The sequence below is a fragment of the Leucopleurus acutus genome, assembly GCF_964270905.1.
Source record: "Leucopleurus acutus genome assembly, chromosome: 7".
Taxonomy (NCBI): Eukaryota; Metazoa; Chordata; class Mammalia; order Artiodactyla; family Delphinidae; genus Leucopleurus; species Leucopleurus acutus.
In genome coordinates, this window is record NC_139150.1 from 62,726,269 (window position 1) to 62,743,708 (window position 17,440).

A 17,440-nucleotide genomic window follows, 5' to 3' on the forward strand; every position below is an offset into this window, starting at 1 on the left:
GACATTATAGTTGAAAACTTCCCTAACATGGGAAAGGAAATAGTCATTCAAGTCCAGGAAGCAAAGAGAGTCCCATACAGGATAAATCCAAGGAGAAACACGCCAAGAAACATATTACTCAAACAATCAAAAATACTCTACCCAGCAAGGATCTCATTCAGATTTGATGGAGAAATTAAAACCCTTACAGACAAGCAAAAGCTAAGAGAATTCAGCACCACCAAACCAGCTTTACAACAAATGCTAAAGGAACTTCTCTAGGCAGGAAACACAACAGAAGGAAATGACCTACAATAACAAACCCAAAACAATTTTAAAAATGGTAATAGGAACATACATATCGATAATTACCTTAAATGTAAATGGAATAAATGCTCCCATCAAAAGACACAGACTGGCTGAATGGATACAAAAACAAGACCCACATATATGCTGTCTACAAGAGACCCACTTCAGACCTACAGACACAAACAGAAAGTGAGGGGATGGAAAATGATATTCCATGCAAATTGAAATCAAAAGAAAGCTGGAGTAGCAATTCTCTTATCAGACAAAATAGACTTTAAAATAAAGACTATTACAAGAGACAAAGAGGGACACAACATAATGATCAAGGGATCAATCCAAGAAGAAGATATAACAATGGTAAATATTTATGCACCTCAATACATAAGGCAAACAGCCATAACAGGGGAAATCGACAGTAACAAAATAACAGTAGGGGACTTTAATACCCCACTTATACCAGTGGACAGATCATCCAAAATGAAAATAAATAAGAAAACACAAGCTTTAAATGACACATTAGACCAGATGAACTTAATTGATATTTATAGAACATTCCATCCAAAAACAACAAAATACACTTTCTTCTCAAGTGCTCATGGAACATTCTCCAGGAGAGATCACATCTTGGGTTACAAATCAAGCCTTGGTAAATTTAAGAAAATTGAAATCATGTCAAGTATCTTTTCTGACCACAAAGCTATGAGACTAGATATCAATTACAGGAAAAAACCTGCAAAAAATACAAACACATGGAGGCTAAACAATATGCTACTAAATAACCAACAGATCACTGAGGAAATCAAAAAATACCTAGAAACAAATGACAATGAAATCATGATGACCCAGAACCTATGGGATGCAGCAAGAGCAGTTCTAAGAGGGAAGTTTATAGCAATAAAATCCTACCTCAAGAAACAAGAAAAATCTCAAACAACTTAAACTTACACCTAAATCAATTAGAGAAAGAAACAAAAAAACCCAAAGTTAGCAGAAGGAAAGAAATCATAAAGATCAGATCAGAAATAAATGAAAAAGAAACGAAAAAACAACAGCAAAGATCAATAAGACTAAAAGCTGGTTCTTTCAGAAGGTAAATAATTGATAAACCACTAGCCAGACTCATCAAGAAAAAAAGGGAGAAGACTCAAATCAACAGAATTAGAAATGAAAAAGGAGAAGTAACAAATGACACTGCAGAAATACAAAGAATCATGAGAGATTACTACAAGCAACTACATGCCAATAAAATGGACAACCTGGAAGAAATGGACAAATTCTTAGAAAAGTACAATCTTCCGAGACTAAACCAGGAAGAAATAGAAAATATAAACAGACCAATCACAAGCACTGAAGTTGAGACTGTGATTAAAAATGTTCCAACAAACAAAAGTCCAGGACGAGAAGGCTTCACCAGCAAATTCTATCAAACATTTAGAGAAAAGCTAACACCTATCCTTCTCAAACTCTTCCAAAATATAGCAGAACGAGGAACACTCCCAAACTCATTCTATGAGGCCATCATCACTCTGATACCATAACCAGACAAAGATTTCACAAAAAAAGAAAACTACACACCAATACCACTGATGAACATAGATGCAAAAAATCCACAACAAAATACTAGCAAACAGAATCCAACAGCACATTAAAAGAATCATACACCATGATCAAGTGGGGTTTATCCCAGGAATGCAAGGATTCTTCAGTATACGCAAACCAATCAAGGTCATACACCACATTAACAAACTGAAGGATAAAAACCATATGATAATCTCAACAGCTGCAGAAAAAGCTTTCAACAAAATTCAACACCCATTTATGATAAAAACCCTCCAGAAAGTAGGCACACAGGAAACTTAACTCAACATAATAAAGGCCATACATGAGAAACGCACAGCCAACATCCTTCTCAATGGTGAAAAACTGAAACCATTTCCACTAAGATCAGGAACAAGATAAGGTTCTCCACTCTCACCACTATTATTCAACATAGTTTTGGAAGTTTTAGCCACAGCAATCAGAGAAGAGAAAGAAATAAAAGGAATCCAAATTGGAAAAGAAGTAAAACTGTCACTGTTTGTAGATGACATGATACTATACATAGAGAATCCTGAAGATGCTACCAGAAAACTACCAGAGCGAATCAATGAATTTGGTAAAGTAGCAGGATACAAAACTAATGCACAGAAATCTCTTGCATTTCTATACACTAATGATAAACTATCTGAAAGAGATATTAAGGAAACACTCCCATTTACCACTGAAACAAAAGGAGTAAAATACCTAGGAATAAACCTACCTAAGGAGACAAAAAAAATATATGCAGAAAACTATAAGAAACTGATGAAAGAAATCAGACAATACAAACAGATGGAAAGATATACCATGTTCTTGGATTGGAAGAGTCAACATTGTGAAAATGAGTATACTACGCAAAGCAATCTACAGATTCAATGCAATCCCTATCAAACTACCAATGGCATTTTTCACAGAACTAGAACAAAAAATTTCACAGTTTGTATGGAAACACAAAAGACCCCAAATAGCCAAATCAATTTTGAGAAAGAAAACAGAGCTGGAGGAATCAGGCTCCCTGACTTCAGACTATACTATAAAGCTATAGTAATCAAGACAGTATGGTGCTGGCACAAAACAAAATATAAATCAATGGAACAGGATAGAAAGCCTAGAGATAAACCCATGCACATATGGTCACCGTATCTTTAATAAAGGAGGCAAGTACATACAATGGAGAAAAGACAGCCTCTTCAATAAGTGCTGCTGGGATAACTGGGCAGCTACATGTAATAGAATGAAATTAGAATACTCCCTAACACCATACACAAAAATAAACTCAAAATAGATTAAAGACTTAAATGTAAGGCCAGACACTATAAAACTCTTAGAGAAAAACAGAGGCAGAACACTCTATGACATCAATCACAGCAAGATCCTTTTTGACCCACCTCCTAGAGAATTGGAAATAAAAACAAAAATAAACATTTGGGACCTAATGAAACTTAAAAGCTGTTGCACAGCAAAGGAAACTATAAACAAGACGAAAAGACAACCCTCAGAATGGGAGAAAATATTTGCAAACGGAGCAACTGACAAAGGATTAATCCCCCAAATATACAAGCAGCTCATGCAGCTCAATATCAAACAAATAAACAACCCAATCCAAAAATGGGAAGAAGACATAAATAGACATTTGTCTAAAGAAGATATACAGATTTCCAACAAACACATGAAAGGGTGCTCAACATCACTAATCATTAGAGAAATGTAAATCAAAACTACAATGAGGTATCACCTCACACCAGTCAGAATGGCCATCATCAAAAAATCTACACACAATAAATGCTGGAGAGGGTGTGGAGAAAAGGGAACCCTCTTGCACTGTTGGTGGGAATGTAAATTGATACAGCCACTATGGAGAACAGTATGGAGGTTCCTTAAAAAGCTAAAAAGAGAACTACCATACGACCCAGCAATCCCACTACTGGGCATATACCCTGAGAAAACCATAATTCAAAGAGTCATAAACCATAATGTTCACTGCAGCACTATTTACAATAACCAGGACATGGAAGCAACCTAAATGTCCATCGACAGATGAATGGATAAAGATGTGGCACATATATACAATGGAATATTACTCAGCCTTAAAAAGAAACGAAACTGAGTTATTTGTAGTGAGGTGGATGGACCTAGAGTCTGTCATACAGAGTGAAGTAAGTCAGGAAGAGGAAAACAAATACCGTATGCTAACAAATATATACGGAATCTAAAAAAAAAAGGTTCTGAAGAACCTAGGGACAGGACAGGAATAAAGACACAGATGTAGAGAATGGACTTGAGGACACGGGGAGGGTGAAGGGTAAGCTGGGACGAAGTGAGAGAGTGGCATTGGTATATATATATATATATACACACACACACTACCAAATGTAAAATAGATAGCTAGTGGGAAGCAGCCGCATAGCACTGGAAGATCAGCTCAGTGCTTTGTGTCTACCTAGAGGGGTGGGATAGGGAGGGTGGGAGGGAGACGCAAGAGGGAGGCGATATGGGGATATATGTATATGTATAGCTGATTGACTTTCTTATATAGCAGAAACTAACACAACATTGTAAAGCAATTATACTCCAATAAAGATATTTTTAAAAAACAAAGAAAAAAGCTGACCTTATAATAGGATAATAATAAAATAACACTGTAGAAAAATATTACTTTAAAAGTTAAAGAGCCATATAAAAAAATTTTTTTAATTCCAGTGCAATCAAAAATACTCCAGCAAGCTCCACGATGAAATAATATCTACATACACGTAGGAGAATACATCTAAAAAATATAAATCAGCCATGATGCTCTCTTATTTACCTCCACACTAAACCAAAACAAATTCACCTCTGGATCTTCCATTAACTGAATATGCAAACGTTCAAGAAGAAATTAAAATTTCTTCACAGTAATAAAAGTAGTGTTTTTCATAATCTGTACTAAAGACTCATTAGAGAGAACTCTGTATCCCTCTGAAAGCAAAGAGGTGTCACTGTCTAAATCAGCTGATAAGCTCATCAAGCAGTGGTAGTGTACACTCCTGAGAATACAATGAGGAAAGTCAGCCAAAGACATAACAACTTACTTCGTGCTGGCAAGATTCCAAGTTGCTCAGAGAAGGGAAAATTATTTAAAGAAGTCTGAATTAATATGAATCTACCCAAACACAAATCTTACCCACGTAAGATAAATAAGCATGGACCAATTCAATCTCCTAATTACTAATTCAGAGATAACTTTAATAGGCTACACTATTTAGTCACCCTATGTAAGTCTATAGGACTCACTAAGGCCATCTTGACCACTTGGTACTTCGCCTCTGAAAACGATTTAAAAGGTCTCATTCTCTTTCAATAAACATGACTATTTGCTTCTTAATTAACACATCTACTATTTAACTACATGCATTAACTGTATTTTACTATGGTACTCAAAGGACTGTTAAAATTAAGATTATAAACGAACCTTTACTTCTGTAATAATCCAGACAGCACATCTGCTTTAAATGGTGTTGCTGCTTTGGGGTTTGTGTTTTTTTTATTGTTTAGCCACTCAATTTCAATCAAGTGATCAGGGAGTAGAGACAAACACAAAAATGTTAAAAATGGCCTGAAAAACCTGAATGACCCCAGTAAGAATAACATGTTTTCATAATATAATGACCATCCTTTCTCCAATTCTTGGTATGTCTGATGATCTTAGGTGTAACATATAATGAATGGCAATTATGTGTATAATTCAGGTGCCAAATTACTCCTTTGTTATCCAAATCACTATAGGACTGTCACATAAAGTTGTCATAAGAAGTGACCAATAAATCTACCAAAAATTATAAGAACTACCAAAAATATGCACGTGGGTCAGGAGAATTAGGCAAGCAATCTGGAAATAAAGTTTTGGGCTCAATACTGAAACTGACTTCACAACGTAGTATACAAAAGCTTGTGGAAAACCTCAACGCTCACGTGACTTTAAAAAAATTAATCACCGGATATTTTCAAAAATTTGAAAAATTTAAATCTCCCTATTTTACAATTGCCAGGGTTTTTTCTAATAAAATATGATTTACATATTTTTGAACTTCATGTAAACATTAAATAAGGGTACTTAAATTTTATGTTGATCCAAAAGGGGCATGAATTTAAGAAGACTGAATAAAACTGTCAGATACAAAAGTCTGACACAACATAGTTGAATCCAAGCACAAGTACACTACAAGACAATGGATGAAGTATAGGAGAATTCTAAAACTATTTCAAAAACTCTGAATGGTATATCCATAAAATGAACATTTCTCAGTAATAAACAGCAATAAACCACGAGTACAGGCAACAAGGATGAATCCTAAAATACACGGTGAAGCAGTCAGACAAAAAGAACACACTGTATGATTCCATTTATTTAAAGCTCTAGAGAATGCAAACTATAGTGACAAAAAGCAGATCAGTGGTTACTTTGAGATAGGGAAGTAGGAGAGGCAAGAAAGGATTACAAAGGGGTGTGAGGAAAATCTGCGGGGGATGGATATGTTCACTGTCTTGATTGTGAGGCTGGTTTCACAAGGGTCCAAAGTCAACAAACTGTACACTTTCAATATGTGCAGTTCATCATATGTGAACTATAAATTATACCTCAGTAAAATACTTAAACAAGCCCTCTCCCCTCCCTGAGAGAAGGGGGAAGCCTAACGTCCTGAGTTTAGCACCCAACAGATGTTCACTGAACTTAATAGCACTGCCTAGGGGGCAATAATCCAGGCCCGGGGGCTATTAATATAGATAGATATATGTATATATGTACATTCTGCAAAGTTTATAGTATAAAGAGACATTCCAGTGCTGTACTTTTCTCAACCGGAACAGGATGACTACATTCACTAGTCCCAGGAAAACCGTGAATGTGGTAGAAAGGAGGGAGAGGGTGTCAGGCAAAACTCCACTGAATCCTATAGTTGAGGCCCCTCCAGCGCTACAGCAGGAAATAAATGTTGCCCAGAGGCAGACTTCATGCCTGACTTATTAAAATGACATACACTTGAAAGACTGGGGGAAGAAAATGGGAACATCTGGTCTAAACCTTCTTTAACTTTATCCAGTAATGCCTTAGACAAACAGGACCTGTTTGGGAGGGGTGCTTAGCAAAATATAAGAGAAGCTGGGCATACCTTGTATAGATCAGAGAAGATCTTTTAAACTGTAAAATAATCTTCAATATTTATGGTTCTGTCATCACAGTTTTGTTAGTGTAGTGATGTCTTATAAGCACAGGATAACAGACTCCCATGACCATTTTCTTCAGCACGTTCCCTGAAGCAAGGCATGCTAGGGACCACCTAATTATCAATACATAATGTAAAGTTACTGCAAAATTAACTATAGGTCTATGGAACATTTAATTTTAAGCCCAGATCAAGAATTACAAATGCATTCCCCACTGGTGTCCTGTGTGCCATATGGTAGTTAGGCATATTATACCTCCTCAAAGAGTCAAGAGACATTGGTTCAAACAGGTGCAATTAATGTCAGTTCAAACGTATGAATGTTTAATAATCTCAAATCATTTTATCCTCACTGAGAGAAAGGGCAATTACTGAAAACTACTGACCAATGGCTGTACTTGTTCATTTGTATATCAAAATAAGTTAAGCATTCTCGTTTCACAAAATACTTGTTTTCTTTGGGGAGGGATAGTACCTAGATGACAGAATTGCAGCTAAGTTTTTCTGCTTCTTTGCAGTTGTTTATGTTGTGTGTGTGTGTGTGTGTGTGTGTGTGTGTGTGTGTATATATATATATATATACACACACATATATATGTATGTATTTTGTTTTGTTTTGTTTTGCGGTACGTGGGCCTGTCACTGTTGTGGCCTCTCCCATTGCGGAGCACAGGCTCCAGATGTGCAGGCTCAACAGCCATGGCTCACGGGCCCAGCCGCTCCGCGGCATGTAAGATCTTCCCGGACCGGGGCACGAACCCGTGTCCCCTGCATCGGCAGGCGGACTCTCAACCACTGCACCACCAGGGAAGCTCATGTTGTCCATATTTTTTAAACGTGCTTTTTTATCATCAAAAAAAGTTACTAAAAGAAAGAATTACCTTATGTATTTTACTATAACTATAGTTATAAAACATAAGCAATAGAGTAAATGGAAAGTATCCCAGGGGCTTCCCTCGTGGCGCAGTGGTTGAGAGTCCGCCTGCCGATGCAGGGGACACAGGTTCGTGCCCCGGTCCGGGAAGATCCCACATGCCATGGAGCGGCTGGGCCCATGAGCCATGGCCACTGAGCCTGCGCGTCCGGAGCCTGTGCACCGCAACGGGAGAGGCCCGCGTACCGCAAAAAAAAAAAAAAAAGTATCCCAAAAGGTATTCATACTATCAACATTAAATCATCAACACAAACTAAATAGGTTTTTCCTTGAGTTTTTGTTGTCCAGTAGCTGATGTTTCTGTCTTTTCCTTTCTTACAAGTGTTTTCTCTTTCACTTTCCCCTCCTGCATTTAGTTATGGCACCCTAGATCCGGAGGTAGAGTGGTTTACAAGAAAATAACAATGAATGTTGATTTTGCAGATCTAAATAAAGCCAACAGGAGGATAAAGACAAGAATTCCCTCAACCAAACAAATTTAACCACCACAGGCAAGAAGAAAAAAAGCAAGAATTTAAGCCTTGTTTTACCTTTTTTTTTTTTAAACTCAGCTGTCCAAATTTGGAAAAACTGCTTTAACACTTCTCTAACAAATATAATTTCAACGCTTCAAAAAGTTTTTTGTTACTTTATGATATATAGGATATGAATTACTTTTTAAATTATATTTTTCCAAAAAGGGGAAGATATTTCTGGGGAAAAAAGACTATGCCAAATATCTGACCATAAAACATGTATAGGATATACACACAGTTTTTAGGTCAATATAATTTAAATTATAAATTTTACTGTTTTAATCACACTCCAAAACCATTGTGAGATGTTTATAACACTAATATTTCATCTTTGCGAATTTAATGTTTTACTCATTTTGTGAGAGATAGAAGAAATATTTTAAGAAAATTGATGCTTTTATGAAATGCTTGAAAAGAAAACTAATGCTCTGTCTACAAAAAGGAAGGGCCAATTTTCCAGTGAACACCAGGAGAAAGAAAACAAGCGGCCTCAGGCCAAAGATAAAATAACTTTTTCCTCACATAGTAGTTTCCCTCTCTTTCCAAACATCAAATTACCACAATACAGCTTAGGTATACCACCACAATAGCCTCCTACAGGACCTCCCTCCCTTACCCTGAAGCCAGTCCAATTCTTCAAGGTCTCACCAGTTTACAACCTACAGTCTGTGAGAGCCTTACAGTCTCTGTAAGAATTTATGAATTGTTTCCTCCCCAAAGTCATATGTTGCAGTCCTAACCCCCAGTACCTCAGAATATGACTATATTTGGAGAGAGGGTCTTTAAAGAGGTAAATAAGGTTAAATGAGGTCACTGGGGTGGGCCCTCATCCATCTACAAGTTGCCAGCAAGCAACCCAATGTTGATGTCTAACTTCTTTAATCACTGTAACTTTTACTACATGTAAAACCTTTTTGTTCTTTCCTCTGTGTGTCTATTTTTCCAACTAAGACAGTAAGCTTCCAACAGTATTTATTTGGTGTTCTCCCCAGTGCCTAACCCAATTCAACATACCTCCTAATCCATCTATTACCATCTACTCAATGAATAACGACCTCATCTTCCTGGCAAGTGTTTCACAGGAAGGCAATGGTATCAGTTTTCTCTATCTAGAAATAGTTCATCTCCTTATTCTTATTCACCCATGTGGAACCCCACTATAATTATTTAATTATAGTACATTAACTTTATCATATTAAACATCATTTCCCAACTGTATTTATAGTGATGCTCTTTTAAGCAGGAAACTAATTTACAAGAAAAAATAATACCTTTCTTGTTATAAATATGGGGTTGATAATGTATGTAACAATGTAACAATATCAAGTGAATTCCTACTTTAGGCCAAACGTGTTTTAAGAGCACATATAACTGTTTGGGAAATATAACTGGTGATATTATCATCATTCACATGCACCATCAAGCAGTCCTGAATTCTACAGGAAGTTGTTTGCTTCTTTACTCTGAATCAGAGAAGCTTTTGCTGATAGATGTGTCATTTGCTCTAGCATATATAGGGACATTTCCAACCCAAGACGTCAACCCTGCCCAAAGATATTTTGTGAAAAGCACAGAGTACTTTCTGCGTATTATAAATATGCAAAAGGGAACCCACCTGCAACTCAACCTGAATCAAATCTATTAATCTGCTCTTAACTCAGGACAGTATCTTCCAGGCAACTGTTACTCCCCAGCTTCTAAATCCCTTAATCTGAAATGGGTCCATTTCTTTGTTTGTAAAGCAGAGCCTCTCCACCACATCAGCTAAAGGCTAAAGGCCTGATCAATGCAAAATTACATTTCAAGGATTTCCATCAATGTCTCCAAGCACCAAGCCTTGCACAGATACAGTAAACTCTGGGGAGAGTCTCTACTCCCTCACCATATATATGCATTTAAAAGATAAATGAACTACACGAAGAAAATCCTAAAGATGCCACCAGAAAACTACTACAGTTAATCAATGAATTTGTAAAGTAGCAAGATACAAAATTAATGCATAGAAATCTCTTGCACTCCTATATACTAATGATGAAAAATCTGAAAGAGAAATCAAGGAAACACTCCCATTTACCACTGCAACAAAAAGAATAAAATACCTAGGAATAAACCTACCTCAGCAGTCAAAAGACCTATATGCAGAAAACTGTAAGACACTGATGAAAGAAATCAAAGACAATACAAACAGATGGAAAGATATATCATGTTCTTGGACTGGAAGAACCAACATTGTGAAAATGACTATATTACCCAAAGCAATCTACAGATTCAGTGCAATCCCTATCAAATTACCAATGGCATTTTTCACAGAACTAGAACAAAAAAAACTTACAATTTGTATGGAAACACGTAAGACCCTGATAGCCAGAGCAATCTTGAGAAAGAAAAACAGAGCTGAAGGAACGAGGCTCCCTGACTTCAGACTATGCTACAAAGCTACCATAATAATCAAGACAGTATGGTACTGGCACAAAAACAGAAATATAGATCAATGGAATGGGACAGAAAGCCCAGAGATAAACCTGCACACATATGGTCACCTTATCTTTGACAAAAGAGGCAAGAATACACAATGGAGAAAAGACAGCCTCTTCAGTAAGTGCTGCTGGGGAAACTGGACAGCTACATGTAAAAGAATGAAATTAGAACACTCCCTAACACCACACACAAAAATAAACTCAAAATGGATTAAAGATCTAAATGTAAGGCCAGACACTATAAAACTCTTAGAGGAAAAAATAGGCAGAACACTCTATGACATAAATCACAGCAAGGTCCTTTTTGACCCACCTCCTAGAGAAATGGAAATAAAAACAAAAATAAACAATTGGGACCTAATGAAACTTCAAAGCTTTTGCACAGCAAAGAAAACTATAAACAAGACGAAAAGACAACCCTCAGAATGGGAGAAAATATCTGCAAACGGAGCAACTGACAAAGAATTAATCCCCAAAATATACAAGCAGCTCATGAAGCTCAGTATCAAAAAAACAAACAACCCAATCCAAAAACGGGCAGAGGACCTAAACAGACATTTCTCCAACGAGGATATACAGATTTCCAACAAACATGAAAGGATGCTCAACATCACTAATCATTAGAGAAATGTAAATCAAAACTACAATGAGGTATCACCTCACACCAGTCAGAATGGCCATCATCAGAAAATCTACAAACAATAAATGCTGGAGAGGGTGTAGAGAAAAGGGAACCCTCTTGCACTGTTGGTGGCAATGTAAACTGATACAGCCACTATGGAGAACAGTATGGAGGTTCCTTAAAAAACTAAAAAGAGAACTACCATACGACCCAGCAATCCCACTACTGGGCATATACCTGGAGAAAACCATAATTCAAAAAGATACACATACCCCAGTGTTCACTGCAACACTGTTTACAATAGCCAGGACATGGAAGCAACCTAAATGTCCATCGACAGATGAATGGATAAAGATGTGGCACATATATATAATGGAATGTTACTCAGCCATAAAAAGGAATGAAATTGAGTTATTTGTGGTGAGGTGGATGGACCTAGAGTCTGTCATACAGAGTGAAGTAAGTCAGAAAGAGAAAAACAAATATTGTATGCTAACGCACATATATGGAATCTTAAAAAAACGGTACTGATGAACCTAGTGGCAGGGCAGCAATAAAGACGCAGATGTAAAGAAAGGACTTGACACAGCAGGGGAAGGGGAAGCTGGGATGAAGTGAGAGAGCAGCACTGACATACATACACTACCAAAAATAAAATAGATAGCTACTGAGAAGCAGCTGCAAAACACGGGGAGATCTGCTCGATGCTTTGTGATGAACTAGAGGGGTGGGATAGGGAGAGTGGGAGGGAGGCTCAAGAAGGGATATGGGGATATATGTATACTCATAGCTGACTTACTTTTTTATACCGTAGAAACTAACACAACATTGTAAAGCAATTATACTCCAATAAAGATATACAAAAAAAAAGTATCTGAGATGCAAAGAGGACTTCCGCCGCCAAACAGGGCATTGTATATACGATAGGAATTTGGAGTACAATAAAAACTGACATACATCTGTCCCCTAGCAACAACAGTCAGGGGGCTCACGTGATGAAATGGAGGAGTGTGTTAAATGGAGAAAGGAAACCAGAAACAAGAGAGGGGAAAAGAAATACTGAAAGGAGCCAAGGAAAAGGAGGGAACACACGTAAGAGTTATGGTATGCATCTGAGCAATCTAGTAGTAATGTGTTGAGACAAACTTCATCAATTGTTTTGTTTGTTTTTGCAAATGACGTAGGCAAGACGAGTGATGAAGAGTCAAGGGGCTCCCCAAACTAGCTCTGCCTAAGTGACAACCTGCCTGTGGAAAGGAACTTATGACAACCCCTAACCCCTGCCTCTGTCTAGCTAAATAAGCAGAACTATAATTCTCAAAGCTGCTCAGGTAACAGAGCAGCTAGAAGTCACCAGAACTTACTGCAGAGCATCCTGAGATACAACTATATATTGAATCACAAACCCCACTTCAGCCTAGATTCTTAAAAAGATACCAAAAGGTTAAGAAAACTTTTTGAGAGTGAAACATGGAAATGAGAAATCCAACACATTAATTTGTCTGCCTACTGGGGAACAGTCTGCCAATTCACAGAACACCAGAAACAGGGCCTAAAAGGCAGTGAAATTAAACAATATGCTCATTACATGAGGGAGTATGTAAGCAATACTTTTGAAGCCTAGTCTTGATTGGCAACTATTCCTGTAGAGTAAGACAGTAAATTTTTCAGACTTTGAAGGCTCTCCATCTCTGTCTCAACTATGCAACTACTCAAATCTGCCACTGCTGCTGCGAAAGCAGCCACAAACAGCAAGAAAGAATCACAGACAATAAGAATGAGAGTGGCTGTGCACCAATAAAACTATGTGCACTGACATTTGATCTTCATATATTTTTCACATGTCATGCAATATTATTCTTTTGATTTTGTTTTTCAACCATTAAAAAATGTACAGACCATCCCTAGCTCTTAAACCGTAGAGAAAAAAACAGGCTGCAGCAGACAGATTTGGCCCTTGGTCCTTAAGTTTACAGACCTCTGCTTTTAAGGACCCTAATGTGAACTCTGAGATGGGAGGGGGGAGTGAGGGGGCAGTGGGGGATAGAGTTCAGTCTAGATAAACTTGGCCCATCTGTAAACTAGCCCATCAGCAAGCAGGGAATCTGGGCATACCAGACAAGATTATTCCCACCACCCTCTAAACCCTCTCAGCTCCCCCCTCAGGCAAAGGCACAGGTGCACTGCATTAGAATTCAAGCCAAGAAACTTCCAAGTTTTGTTGGGTTTTAAATGCAGTTATTTACCTAAATTCTACCGGGGCTAAAGCATATATTTTACAAATTTAGATGATGCGACTCCTACAAAAAGTTCATTGTAGTTCCCTATACCCAAATGCAACATGTAACCCTGAAACCCACTCCATCACTTCATAAATGTTTCAGAGTAGGTGTTACTTATTCTGTTAAAGGCAACCTAAATGAGGAATGCCTACGGAAACACAAACGGGATGTTTACGCCACAGCTGTCCAACAAGGCTGGATGACAAGAGTCTGGCCACTTTTCAGATTATTCCCCTCTCGACACCAAAAGAATTTGGAGAGTCTTCCTTCTAGGTTGGTGAAGTCAAGGTCCTCTTATCTGATGACACTTCTGAAACACTAGCCGCCACCCGCACCCACTCCGCCCAAGACCCGCAGCGTCCAAACCCGGATCCCGCCCCAGCAGAGCAACCTCGGCAGCCCCAGCTGCTGAGATGGACGGAGACTTCCCACCGGCCCCTACTCGCCCCTGGACACAGAGCAGCAGCGGCCCCTCCCACCCTCTCCCGGCCCCTCCCCCTCTCCGCAGTCCCAGCATGAATTTCCACGCCATCGGCACACACACACACACACACACACACACACACACACCACTTCGGAACAGTGCTTCCCCACAAACATCCGGCATCCCGGGGCTGCGAAACTGCGGACAAAGGCGCCCCATCGTCGCGGGGTGGGGGGATAAAGGGGTAGGCGGGAGCAAAACATCCCACCAACGCGGACAGCTGACGAAAGGGCACTGGCGTCAGGGAGAGGGATGAAAAGTGGGGGCGGATACCAGTGAGCCGCGCGCTCTGGGTGTCCCGCAGCCGAGGCAAGAGGCGCCAGTCTGGGGGCGCGTCTCCCCACCCCCGCGTAACGATAGAGTGGGCGTCCAACCCGGGGCGCGGCCACCGCAGCAGACAGCAACAGGCTCCCGCGCCCCGCTGCGCCCGGCCCGCGTGCCAGGCCCGGGGTCCGCCTCCTCAGCACCCTTACTATGCCCCTCCTGGCGAACAAAAAGACGAAACTTTTCAACCTCTTAGAATCAACAAGAGCAAAAGGAGGGGAGAAGTGGCTGAAAGAACCGGAACGACCGCTTGGGGACCCGGCGAGTCGCAAAGGAAACTTCCAGACCCCATCATTTTCAACAATCAGAGGAGCAGCTGCTTCCCGGTTGCGCCAGGCCGCGCAGGGTGGGCCGCCCGCCCGCCCCGCGCGCCGAGCCCCGGGCGGCCGCGCACCTTCCCGGCCGGTGCGCGCGCAGGGCACGGGGGCGCGCTCCGGCCTCCTGGCCCGGGCCCCGGCGCTGCTTACCCTGCTCGCGGCGGCCGCCGCCGGCGGGAACGCGAAAGGAACGGAGGGTTGGAGAGCTGGGGTCGCCGGGGACACTGGGAGCCTCGCCTCGCCCACGCTCGCTCTCTTCTGTCCTGAAGTAACGTCCCGGCGAGGAGCTTCGGGAGGAACGCGCACTGACGCTCCCACTCACCGAGAAACTTAATCCTGCCCGGCCGCCGGCGGCCCGACGCCAGCCTCGCGCTCCGCCGCGCCCCCTCCCCCTGCGCGCGCCGCACTTGCGCCGACCGGGGCTGCCGCGGAGGCGGCTGCGGCGGCTGGGCCCGGGCTGCCAGGGCTGCGTGACGCCTTCGGCCGGCGGGGCGGCTGGCGCGCCTCGGCCAATCAGGGGGCGCGGCCCAGCCGGCAGGCTCCGGGGTTTAAACTAGCTCCGCGGGCGCTCGGCGGGGGATGTGGGGAGTGGGTTCCGCACGGTTGCTGGAGAAAAGCCCCCTTAAATGTCAAGGTCAAATAAAAAAGAAGCATTAATTTGGACAAGTCTGTCCCATGCAACGTTTAGGTTATACACTAAAAAATTCTTTGTTTATCTGAAATTCGGATTTACCTGGGCAGCCTGTATTTTTATTTGCTGAATCTGGTAACCTGCGGGAACCGGTAGCCTCTATTTCTAGTTTTGAGGACTTTTTTTTTTTTTAAATGCGGATTGCTCTCTGGTAGCTCATTAAAGTGATGAGAAGCACTTTAATGAGGATGCTTGGGGGCGGGGCTAATCTAACTTTCTAGAAAGTAACTTTTAGCGCATCAATGTCCATTCTCAGACAGATGATCCAACTAAAAAACAAACAAATAGTGGAGGAAGGGTGCAGAAATACACGGTGCCAGGAAAAACATACTCATTTCTATTCTGTGCCATTTAAGGTTTTCTTTCTGATATTCTCAATTCCCTTAGTCCCAGGAATATTCTCTGGGGAGGAAAATTGCTCCCTTTTTCAATACATAAGTCTAATATTAAAGTATACATCAAAGGATACTCAGAAGCCCAATTAAATATTTAAAGAATTTATTTTAATATCCTGAATTAAAGGTCTGTTTTTCTTTAGCAGACTTGTAAATTTGGTTTGTCTTAAAAAACGGATTTGTATTTCTACAATATTCACCAACTATTTAAGGGGAAACACAGTTTATAAAATATACAAGACTTCAGAGGGAAACTGGTTTAAGTTTTTAAGTGGATATTTTCAGAAAGCTGCAAAATAGAACATTTGCCTGTAAATGACTAGGAGTTGAGTAGTCAGCTCAGTGCCCTGGGCTGAAGAGAGTGTCTTCAGCCCAAGGACGCTTGCTCTTTTATAAACATATGAATTGGTATAGATTTTCCCACGGGGAAACAAAAACATGGAGTAGATTCCTTCATAGTCTATGGATATTCATTTCCTCTGGGTCTTTTGAAAATGAAAGTTAAGATAGGATAAAGGAAAAATTCATTTACCTTATCTTTTCTGTTCGTTGTCTCTTCAACACATCTCTATGTTGCATAACCTTTCAATCAGCACTCTCAGGTCTCTCCATTCTGAAAAAGAGACAAAAAAGGAGAAAAGAGAAATAGAAGGACAGAAGGGGAGGGAGGGAGGGAAGCGGGGAGGGAGCGGGGAGAGAGAGAGAGGAAACAAATAAGCTACTTCCCAAACCTGTCTCTCCCCAGCTACCACACTTTTCCCCTCTCCTTCTTAGTTAAGTTTGTTGAAACCAACCAACTGCATCTGGCTTCCTACCCCTTCATAGTACAGAACGGGCCCTTGCTAGGGACACCAGTGACCTCCCACTACCTAAATCCAGTGGATGTGTTTCTCTCCTCATATTCCTGTCTCTTCAGATGCGTTCATAACTGTTGCACTCTCTCTTCCTGAACTGTTCCCCTCCCCTTGTAATTCCAGGCAATCACTCACTCTTGGTTTTGCTCCTTCCTCTTAGTTAGGGGCAGAAGTGTGAGACCTGAGGCTCATACAATTTGGGGCTCTGCCTTTAGAAAAGAAAAACAAAGATATCTTTCTTGTGAAAATTTTACAAAAATATATGACCGTGTAAACTCGTTGCTAGGGTTCCTCCCAAGCAAGAGAAGGACCCAGAATCTTCACCTTTATTAGCTGCAAAGTTGCTCTGCCTCTGTCTTCAGACCACTCTTTGATATTCTTTGCCAACTAATCTCTCCCGAATCTTTAAATGGAATTCCTCAAGACTTAGTGATAGTCCCTCTTTTCAACTCTATCCCTAAGTCAGTTCATTCTC

The 17,440-nt window shown here is 40.3% G+C and overlaps 1 protein-coding gene across 2 annotated transcripts in view; it reads right to left on the minus strand.

Annotated features, from left to right (window-relative positions):
• MPDZ (multiple PDZ domain crumbs cell polarity complex component) overlaps positions 1 to 16,714 on the minus strand; it is a 171,459-nt gene extending 154,745 nt beyond the window's left edge. Inside the window, exon 1 of one of the 2 annotated variants that reach the window (XM_082843314.1) lies at positions 16,644 to 16,714. The gene's annotated coding sequence lies outside the window, so the exon portion shown is untranslated. Of the gene's footprint in view, positions 1 to 15,175; positions 15,442 to 16,643 lie in introns of those variants that run through there. The other variant, XM_082843313.1, reaches the window with a different exon arrangement.
• Positions 16,715 to 17,440: the final 726 nt, after the last annotated feature.